This window comes from Papaver somniferum, chromosome 1, assembly GCF_003573695.1.
Source record: "Papaver somniferum cultivar HN1 chromosome 1, ASM357369v1, whole genome shotgun sequence".
In the NCBI taxonomy this organism is placed as follows: domain Eukaryota; kingdom Viridiplantae; phylum Streptophyta; class Magnoliopsida; order Ranunculales; family Papaveraceae; genus Papaver; species Papaver somniferum.
In genome coordinates, this window is record NC_039358.1 from 119632381 (window position 1) to 119643448 (window position 11068).

General features: G+C 35.8%; 1 long non-coding RNA gene across 1 annotated transcript; it reads right to left on the reverse strand.

Moving 5' to 3' along the window:
- Positions 1–613: 613 nt before the first annotated feature.
- LOC113332322 lies at positions 614–2132 on the reverse strand. Its single transcript, XR_003351445.1, has 3 exons — positions 1841–2132; positions 1132–1299; positions 614–1025 (listed from the first exon to the last, which is right to left on the reverse strand). It is a non-coding gene; the product is annotated as an uncharacterized LOC113332322 (long non-coding RNA).
- Between the last annotated feature and the right edge of the window lie 8936 nt (positions 2133–11068).

Genomic DNA, 11068 nt, shown 5'->3' on the forward strand with positions numbered 1-11068 from the left:
TCGCTGAGGCATTATTGCTGCGAGATTCTGATCCTACATGAATCTGTTTTGATTTCTCCATATGATTATCGTTTGTGTTTATTATTAAGAATGAATATGATTGATTGATAGATTGTTTAGGTGGCCAACTGAATATATTTGTTAAATCAAACTAATGCTAGTAAGGGTTAGGATATCCGTAATTGTTGAATAATTCCTTATACAAGCAGAGAACGTGAGACCTTGCGGAGGGATCCCGTAAAACAATCGCGTGTAAATACAACACTAGCAAGTAGATCGAGCTTACTGAGTCTAACTACTAGGATTAAACCTAAATTCACTGACCATAAAGCATTCGACTGAATTACATCTTGTAAGCGTACCTCAAGGCGGTTCAGACGGATAGACTCTAGCAACTAAGCGTACCTGTGTTCAGTAGCTTAAGGGATTTTGGAGATAGCTAAGCGTACCTATTATCTTACGATTGGTGATAATCTATGATTAATGATGAATGGAAGAATATACTAATTTGATGAATATTTAGTTATGAAGAAGGATTTCTCTCCCTATTGCTTGCAACTCAATTTCAATTGCTTTATTTACTTTGTTTAGAATCTAAAACAAAACCCTCCATTTGTGACCATTTTGACAACTAAACTCCCTGCTCTTCGTGGAAGCGATCCTTGCTTCCATTATATTACCAGTTAATTGTGTGGAAATAAGTGATTTAATTTGATTACACTCACGACACGCATCAAAATACCGCAGTAATATAAAGCATACATTTTTGTTTGTTTTTATCGATGCCCTCCCTATCTCAAACAAATAATAGAATTTGATGCATATACTCGTAGCCTTTGGAGAGATACCACTAAGGCGCTTCAGATCAGCACGAATGGCACCATGGACCTCCTTGTACAACTTTGATAGCACCATGGACCTCCTTGTACAACTTTTCCAGACCATCAGCCACAGTTCCTTTTTCGACAAACTGACTAAAATGAGTCAGGTATTTTCCAGGCTCGGTCTACACTAATTCTCTGCAACTGCAAGTACTAAAAACAATAAGTACAAAGGGTGGAGGAAGATGAGACTGCAACTTAACATGTTACTAACTTCCTAAACGACAAAGTTTAAAATTTGAGTTCGTACATGTATCAACCTGTCCACCTTATATGTATTTATGGTGAATGTTACTGATTGTGAGAATACGATTAACTCTTTTTCTTTGAAACATCTACCACTAAGAAGACCAACATCAAGAAGATCACGGAATGACCTCCTCTCTGTGGGTTCAGCTGAGAAATCCTTTCCAGTTGCCTGCCATGTAAGAGCATGAACTGTATAAAAATGTGTAAAATTGACTAATAACCCAAATTGAAGGATCACAATTGATATGTAAGAGAATATGCCATGTTCAAAAACGCGTAATTAGGAAAGCAAAAGTGTGACTAATTTGGTCTTTCTTAAAACACATATCTACCTCTGAAACAAAATTATCATAAGACTACAAAATCACAAATCTGATCATTAAAACGTTGAACCGGTGAATATACCAATCTGATCATTAAAACGTTGAACCGGTAGATATACCAAATGAGATCAGTAAGTAAATCCGTAGTCAAACCTAATCCATGAATTAAATATATAATAATTTTATAATTCACACAAAAATAAAAAACCTAATTTTAATTATCTAATACAGCACAGTTGAAATTTCACTAAAACAGGACAAACAGACTAACAATCCAAAAATCAACAAAATCAATTATAGATCATGCCTTTTCTTCGATAGCAATGACAGAGATTAATAATTAGGATCAGAAGAAGAAGAAGAATGTTGAAAATGAAGAGAACTTACCCTTGTCTCTGATAATCAACTTTAATCCAAGAGATCCGGACCATCATCTGGTTCTATTTTCTTCTTTCGTGTGTGGAGTATTGTTTTTCTTTCAGTTTTATTACTGTTGCTGAAGCGCTTTGGAGTTTGGATAACGAAGAATCAATTGAAAGATTTGTTTTGGAATATGAGGCAACATGCAAAATTCACGTAACAGGCGAGATTCAAAATTCTGTCGATTCAAATGGATAGTTTAATGACGTTGTTTCCTTTCAAGTTTTCTTGGTTTTCTAATTCGCATAACGTGCGTTAATGAATGTCACAAACTGACTGGCAACAACTAAAACCAAATGTGGAATTGAATACGGTGAGGTGGCCTGATATATATCGTGACCATTGGATGCAAAACTATTAGATGAAACTGGGAGGGATTGAGGAGATCCCAGCCACCGGTTAGAAAATTGGATATATATATATGTGTGACACACCAAACCCTCCTGTTGTACAAGCATTGATATATATATATATATATATATATATTAGGAATCTGAATTCTCAATGGTGTAATGGGGCCGCATTTGAGCAGGTTTCTTCTCATTTTCTTGTCTTTTGGTTAGGTCGTACTTTAGGCTAGCTTGGATTAGGTTTTGCTTCGATCTCCATTGCCTTTGGGAAGTTGTTATGGCGTTTTTATGGGCATTTTGTTATATTTTTTTTTTATGTCTTCCACTTTATGGAGATTCGGCATGCGCTCTCAATACGTTCCTTTCTGTAGATTTTAAGTGGAAGATTTTCAAGTATGGTGATTAAACTTCAAGACTTTGTGCATGTTATTCTCTTTTTATGAGAAAATCTCATTCTATAGAAAAGTAAACTCTTATCAAAATGGTTGGGTTATAATCCGGAAACGATTTCTTTAATCTTCGGGTTGAAAGGTACTCTTGTTGGTATTTCATTATGTTAGAGCACTTCTCGGTCGAACTGGAAAGCGTTGCTATCTCAAGCTCGTTTGTCAAGTTTAGTTGCCAAAACTATAAGTCTTGATTTCTAGTCTACTTATAGCTAAGTCTCAGACTAGGATAGTAAGTGTAGTTGAGCTCTAGACTCCACGACGTTCATCATGCAAAGATGAAGAACTACTCAAGGAACCGGTGGATCTTCATCGACAAAAAGGTATGTGGATACTTGAACTTATCTATCACTCAAAAGTCTATCTATTCTATCAACTATCTTGAAACAAAAGTCGTATTGCTATATAGACTTTGATTATACACATTTGCTATTTCGAGACGAGTTTATCTCACTTATCTATTTCTCGAAATACGTGTTGGTAAGCTTTCGCTTTGGCCAAGTTCGTCTTTACTCGTGACGAAAGTCAACATGTTGATTGTTTCAATCTCTTGAAAATCGCTTTGATGAAAAATAATGTGTGAATAACCACTACATAACATCCTCTAAGAATGTTTCAATGATTGAAATGAGAGTTTAGAATATATAACCTTGAATGGATATAAACATTGTATGTGAACTCATACTTGTCTAAGTCCAAAATCCTTGAACCAAAGTATGCGTACTTTACTGGTTTAGGATGTCCGAAGCTAAGTCTGCGTACCCGTACGCGTACAGTCGAAAGTTCACATCCCGTGAATTTCTTTTGGAGTTTGTGAACTAAAAACAAGCTCAATCTGGGTACTTAAGTATGCGTACCGGTATGCGTACTTAAGTGGGTTATATTCTAAAAACCGTTTATTCGTGAACTAAGACATATATAAATTAAGGAATGCAATCTTTGTGAACCGTGGCTATAATGTTCATGAATCGATTCAAGTGAATCAAAATCGTTTTTTCTTCGATTGTGTCTTATATACTTTTATGAGATCTAAGCATTTGAACAACTCTCTAACTAGTTCTTTTGAGTCATTTGAACTAGTTATCGTGAAGATGAATAAGGTTGATATTAAAGTGCTCATATGACTAACCATTGGTTAACTATTGTTGAACCAACTAGGTGTACACGTTTAGGTACGGTTACTCAAACCTAAATGAAGTTATATTTCATTTGTGTATAACAAGCTAAGTTCGATCTAATAGTTGAAAGATATTAGCTTGAATCTAATCAGGTTTTCATCTAACGGTGAATATTGAATGCTTTGTTACCAAGGTAACTTAGATTGCAAACCCTGATTTGGAGACTATATAAAGGAGAACTCTAGCAATTGGGAAACTTAATCCCCACACCTCATGTGTGATACTAGTTGTATAAGCTAGAGTCGATTCTCCTTTAACCTTAGGTTTCTTTCGAGACCCTGTAGGTTAACGAATTGAAGACTTCATTGGGATTGTGAAGCCAGACCCAACTATTTTCTCTGTAGTTGTGTAATCTGATCTTGTTGTTTCTATCGTATTTGAGTACAATCGTAAGATTGACTTGAGATTAATTTCTCTGATAGGAAAGATAGAAAAGTAGTCATAAACACCTTCGTCTCATCGTTTGTGATTCCACAATATCTTGTTTCGCTAGTCGATTAAGATTATTGTGAGATGATTGATATTTCTAGGTTGATCTTCGGGAATATAAGTCCGGTATATCAATTGGTTCATGTTCACCTTAATTTATCAAAGACGGAACAAAACTCGTAGGTATTTCTGTGGGAGACAGATTTATCTATTATTGTAGACTTTTCTGTGTGATACAGATTTGTTTATTAAAGTCTTCGACTTTGGGTCGTAGCAACTCTTAGTTGTGGGTGAGATCAACTAACGGAATCAAGTGTGTAGTATCCTGCTGGGATCAGAGCCGTAGGGAGTACAACTGTACCTTGGATCAGTTGAACCCCAATCAGTCTCCCACCGATCCAAGGTACAGTTGTACTCTCTACGCCTCTGATTCCAGCAGGATACTGCGCACTTGATTCCCTTAGCTGATCTCACCCACAACTAAGAGTTGCTACGACCCAAAATCGCAGGCTTTAACAATAAACAAATCTGTCTCACACAAACAAGTCTATCAAAGGATCAATCTGTCTCCCACAGAAAAACCCTAAAGTTTTTGTTTCGTCTTTTGATAATAATCAAGGTGAACATGAACCAATTGATAACTTGGTCTTATATTCCCAAAGAACAACCTAGATTAATCAATCACCTCACAACAATATTAATCGTATGCTAGCGAAAAAAGATGTCGTGGAATCACAAACAATGAGACGAAGATGTTTGTGATTACTTTTTATATCTTGCCTATCGGAGAAATCAAACAATCTCTAGCCAATCAATACGATTGTACTATTACGATAGAAGATGCAAGATCAGATCACACAACTACGATAAAAGTAGTATCGGTCTGGCTTCACAATCCCAATGAAGTCTTTAAGTCGTTAACCTGGTTTTAGAAGAATAAAACCAAAGGTTAAAGGAGAACCGACTCTAGTAGGCAAACTAGTATCACACGTAAGGTGTGGGGATTAGTTTTGCGCAATACTAGATGTCTCCTTTATATAGTCTTTCAAATCAGGATTTTGCCTTGGTAACAAAGCAATCAATATTCATCGTTAGATGAAAACCTTATTTAGATTCAAGCTAATATTTCTCAACTGCTAGATCGAAAGCTTGTTATACACAAATGAAATGCACGCTTCTAGGTTTGTTGACCGTACCCAAATGTGTACATTGTTGGTTCAACAATAGATAACCAAAAGGTTAGCCATATGAGCATTTCATATCAACCATGTTCTTCTTCACCATAACTAGTTCAAATGAACTAGTTAGAGAGTTGTTCAATTGCAAGGAAATCTTATGTAACTACACAAGACACAATTGAAGCAAAGATGATTTGATTCACTTGAATAGGTTCATGAACTTTTATAGCCACGGTTTGAAAAATGCATTCCTTAGTCTTTTTAAAGTTTAAGTTCAGAAATCATCTTCAGATATATAACCTTCTTAAGTTCGCACACTAGGTTCGCGGACTTAAGCAACCGGCAGAGTTTACAAACTCCAGCAGAAAATCTCGGGTTTGAGAACTTCATCGGTTCGCGGACTGGGTTCGCGGACTTGGATCACGCAAGTAGTTTGTCAACTCCAACATAAATTCTCGGGTTTGAGAACTTCGGCAGTTCGCGGAATGAGTTCGCGGACTTGGCACTTGCCATACTTCCGGTACTCTTGATCAACAAAGTTCGAGAACTTCGGTTCAAGGAATACATTGGTTATGTAATCTAAACTCTCATTACAATCATTGAAACATTCTTAGAGGACGTTATATAGTTGTTACACCATTTCTCGTCAAAGCAATTTTCAAAGTGATTGAAACATTCATGACTTTCGTCACTAGGTAAAGATAAACTTGGTCGAAGCGAAAAGCTTACCAACACATATTTCGAGATATAAATAGGCGAGGTATACTCGGCTAGAAATACCAAATGTGTATAATCAAGTCTATATATATAGCATACGACTTTCATCTCAAAGAGTAGGAGATAGAATAGATAGACTTTTGAGTGACAGATAAGTTCAAGTGTCCACATACCTTTTTGTCGAGAAGTTCCACCGGTTCCTTGAGTAGTCCTTCTACTTGTATGATGAATCGCCATGAAGTCTATGAGCTCAACTACACTTACTATCCTAGTCCGAGACTTAGCTATAAGAGACTAGAAATCAAGACTTATAGTTTTGGTCACTAACATTGACAAACATGATTGAGATAGCAACGCATGCGAGTTTGACCGAGCAATGCTCTAACAAAAAGTCTTATTAATACAAAAGTTAGGCATTGTGAATAGTTTTACCAAGATACATAAACAAGTTATGAGCGGTTATACTAAACACACATACTGGTAATCCAAAGATTTGCAATGAATAACAATACCAATAAGCCTAGTGATTTTCCTTTCGATTCACAAAACAAGTTTATGAATTGTACTTCCTTTAAACGAGTGTAAAACATTGTTGCATAGGACGAAATCTTCACCCACACCCATACATAATCACAATAGCATCATACGATTATGTCGATGTCTTATATACGAGGTTCAAAAGATAGACGATATACTTCGTATTGTAATTCCTTAATACTATGTCTAACTAGAGTATAATCATTCACAGCTTCGCATTTATGTTTTCAATATGCACGACTTGAAATGTACGTTAAGAATGAAACAATTTAAGTCAAATATTACTAACCTCAAGAGGAAGGATGATGTCGTCGATGTAGCTCTTTACTTCTTCATATTCTTCAAGTCTTCACGTAATACTTGTAAGTCTCATATCCTAGTAACTTTCTATCTAACCTATACGAAGTTGACTCTAGTAAATAATGAAGCAACTATTTAAATAAGTTTTGGTTCACTAAAATATGACAACCAAACTTGACATACCAACGCTTGGTGGGTTCAACCGAGCAATGCTCTAACAGAATCTGTTGAAGTCTGGAAAACACGCCTAGAAGAACAGTTGGATGAACTTTCTGATGAAGCTGATTCAGATGTTGATGAGGAAGTCTCAGAGTATGTTAAGCTTTTGAATTCATTAGGAAAGAAAAAGATGACAACTTCTCATGTCACACCTTTTGTGACTAATCTCATGTTACGCAGGTGTTTATGTTTCGAATCGTTCTAACGAATCGATCCTCAAGGATTCTGAGGAAAACCTACGTATGAAGTCACTTGAATGTGATAATCTTTATCAAAAGTACTTTTGTTGGAAGAGAAACTTTCATAATCTGAAGCAAGGATTAACTCTCAGCAAGCAAGTTTTGATGACAGAGAAAGCGTTTGTCTCGCTCGAGAAAAACACCTTGAGTTTGATTTAGCTGTTGATCTTGATAAAATCAAAATGTTGGAAGAGGACTTGAAAAAGTTCAATACTAGCTCAAACAAATTATCCACTATGCTAGGAGCAAGTAAAAATCATCGTGATACACGACGATTGGGATATAAGGGAATAAATGCTCCAAATATTAGCAAAAAGGTAAAATTTGTCAAGGCTAGTGATTCTTCTGAACAAAAGGTTTCTACTGATGGCAAAAGTGAAACACCTTCACCAGCAGTTAACGTTCAAAAGACCAAAGTATATCAACCTTCAACGTCAGCACACACAGATCGAGGTAAGAGCATTCCTTATGTTTGCCATTATTGCGGAAATAAAGGTCACCTGGAAAGGAGATGTCGTTTCCGTATAAGGAATGAGAAACTACATGATGTTCTCGTTTGGGAATCACAAGAAGTTGTGAAACCAAGATCATATGTTAAGACTAATCCCCTTAACGTTACAGGTTGTAACTGTCTAACCTTTAGGCAAAGGAATCATTGCTGTGATAAACCTAGATTTGCCTATAAACGTCATACGAAGCCTTTTCACAATCGTAATGGTTATCAAACGGATAACTTCGTAGAGACGAAGACAAGATCCGATGCTCCCAATTGGAGAATGATTAACTTGCAAAAGATTGGTCAATCCAATTCTCTTTCGAAAAATCTTGACGAGAGTATTGGGAAGAAGGTTCCGGTTGTTCCTAAACACACTCAGAAGTGGGTTTCAAAGAAAGTCAATGATGCTTTGAGTGTGAAAATGAATGATCTCCCAGAAAATCCCATGACTATGGAGAAATCAGTATCCATGATGTTGGAACTTAAAGAGTTCTTTGGAAAGATGGATTTGGATGTGAAAGGTTCTAAAAGCAATCTCTTTCATGATAATCCAAAAGTCACTTGTGGTGAGAAAGATATTGTTCACCTCAACACAACTTGAGTGTGTTGAAAGTGCATCATCACCAAGGAATTCCCTTCTATGTATACGGTGAGGGAAGCACGAGAATTGGGGCGCACAAATTATGTTTGGTAAGGCTGTAGAATTCGATTGGATTCATCTAAAAAGGTATGTCTATAAACTTGAGAAAGATTTGTGCTTTTATTTATTTTCTTAGAGCACTTATAATGATCCACATACCTTTCTTATCGTTCATTTCTACCTAACTTAATCTTTGTTTAAGGTTCTTAAATGTTTAGGCTTGAAAATAGTAGTTCGGGATGTTTGGACTTCATGGTACACATAGCAGGTATGCATACCATCATTTAAAATCAAAATCCAGGGGTTTTAGTACGCATACCCGTTTGTATACTGCTCCAGGACACGAAAATTCGTGTGCAACCCGTATGCATACTGGGCTGTAGGTGTCGTTTTTCGGTAAACTTGTTTTGGCCGTAACTTCTTCGTCCGAACTCGGGATGACCTAATTATTTTTGCATTCTCTTCCTCTTTGAATTATATTCAAAATGTTGATGAGAAACCCTAAATTTGGATGAGTTGAGGTTAGTCTTTGTCCCGTATCTTGTTTTTGAGTGTTTTGCTCCGTTTCGTCACACTTGTTCTATTTCTGTTGGACTTGGGCACTTGGATTCTTGCAGTAATTCTCTTCTAAGCTCATTTGTAGCTTTTACAATAATGGTGTTGGTGAATCACAAAGATGGAAGTTCAAGAATGGGCAGTAGTACGTATTGCTATGAGATTCTTGAATGTTCACAATCATCTTATGTGAACTATGATGCATGGTCTTTAATGACTTTGTATGTTCTTTTGTTTAAGAAAATATTTTTATACACCTTTGGTAACCACTCTTGGTGTAAATCCGTGCGAAAAAGATTGATTCTACATTCTAAGGGCAAAGATTGTTTTTGCAGTAGTAATTTTTATTGGTTTTATTGCAAATTATTATGAGATATGTTGTTTACGTTCGTGAACCTTGACTGTCCCATACTTGTTCAAAACCTATCTCTATTATGTCAGTATGAAAGTATTGATAAAAGATAGAATGAACTTTTGACTACAAAAGTTAAGCCTTTTATGTCATTATGCAAATATTGATGGAAGAAAGGATGAACTTTTGTTTACAAAGATTAAGTCTATTATATGTCATTGTGCAAATAATGATGAAGAATAGAATGAACCTTTGTTTATTCTGCAGTATTGATCTTCCCTGATCCATATTTTATATATATATATATATATATATATATATATATATATATACTGTGCGGCTTCGTAAGTTCTCTTATGCGAGCATTTCCGATTAAGTTAATCATAGATTCTCTTCTGGTTAATTTAATTGAGATTTTTGGATATAAATTCATGTTTCATGTGATTTGTTAATGTCCAAAGAAATCCTTATTTTCTTGTGAAAGTAAGGTCACTCTTGTTGTTCTTTCGGGAATGACATTTTATGGGGCAGAGTTCTTAATTGAACTTGTGCTTAATTGCCAAATCTTTGTGGGGAGTGCGGATGTGGAATATTATAGGGGTTATCTTGTATCTTTATAAACTCCTTGATGAATGCATTTAGTTTCGGCTATATGATTGCATATATAAAGTTGATATGTACTTTCTTTTGGTCATGAAGTGTCTCTATGGAAATTTCATTAGGATCCCACTAGTTTTCGTACCTTTGCTAATTTTATTGACAAAAAGGGGAGAATTAATGTGTAATTCACACTACAAAATACATGTAGTTTTCAGATCATTATGTAAGGGGAAGTGGTTTTCATGTGAGATGAAGTATTGACTAAGGGGGAGTGATACATATCACCATAGTATTGTTGTCGAAGTTGTGATACAATTGAACTTTGATGTTGTGTAATAATACTATGACACTGTGTAACAGTGATTGAGAGCTTTTTTTTTCTCATTGTTATGGCTACGGATCTTCAACAACGGTGATGCTGATTTGAATATCTTTGGAATCATTGGAGTACTTGGAAGTAACGAAGATTTCGAGTAATGTTGAAGAACCAAGGAGATCATGCATGTGGATGGGAAGCTGCAAAGTTTATTTATTTTGTATTCCATATGTATTGATAGTTTTGTCATTAAAATTGACAAAGGGGGAGATTGTTAGAGCACTTCTCGGTCGAACTCGCAAGCGTTTCTATCTCAAGCTTGTTTGTCAAGTTTAGTTGCCAAAACTATAAGTCTTGATTTCTAGTCTACTTATAGATAAATCTCGGACTAGGATAGTAAGTGTAGTTGGGCTCTAGACTCCACGGCGTTCATCATGCAAAGATGCAGAACTAATCAAGGAACTGGTGGATCTTCATCGACAAAAAGGTATGTGGAGACTTGAACTTATCTATCACTCAAAAGTCTATATATTCTATCTCCTATCTTGAGACAAAAGTCGTATTGCAATATAGACTTCGATTATACACATTTGCTATTTCGAGCCGAGTTTATCTCGCTTATCTATTTCTCAAAATATGTGTC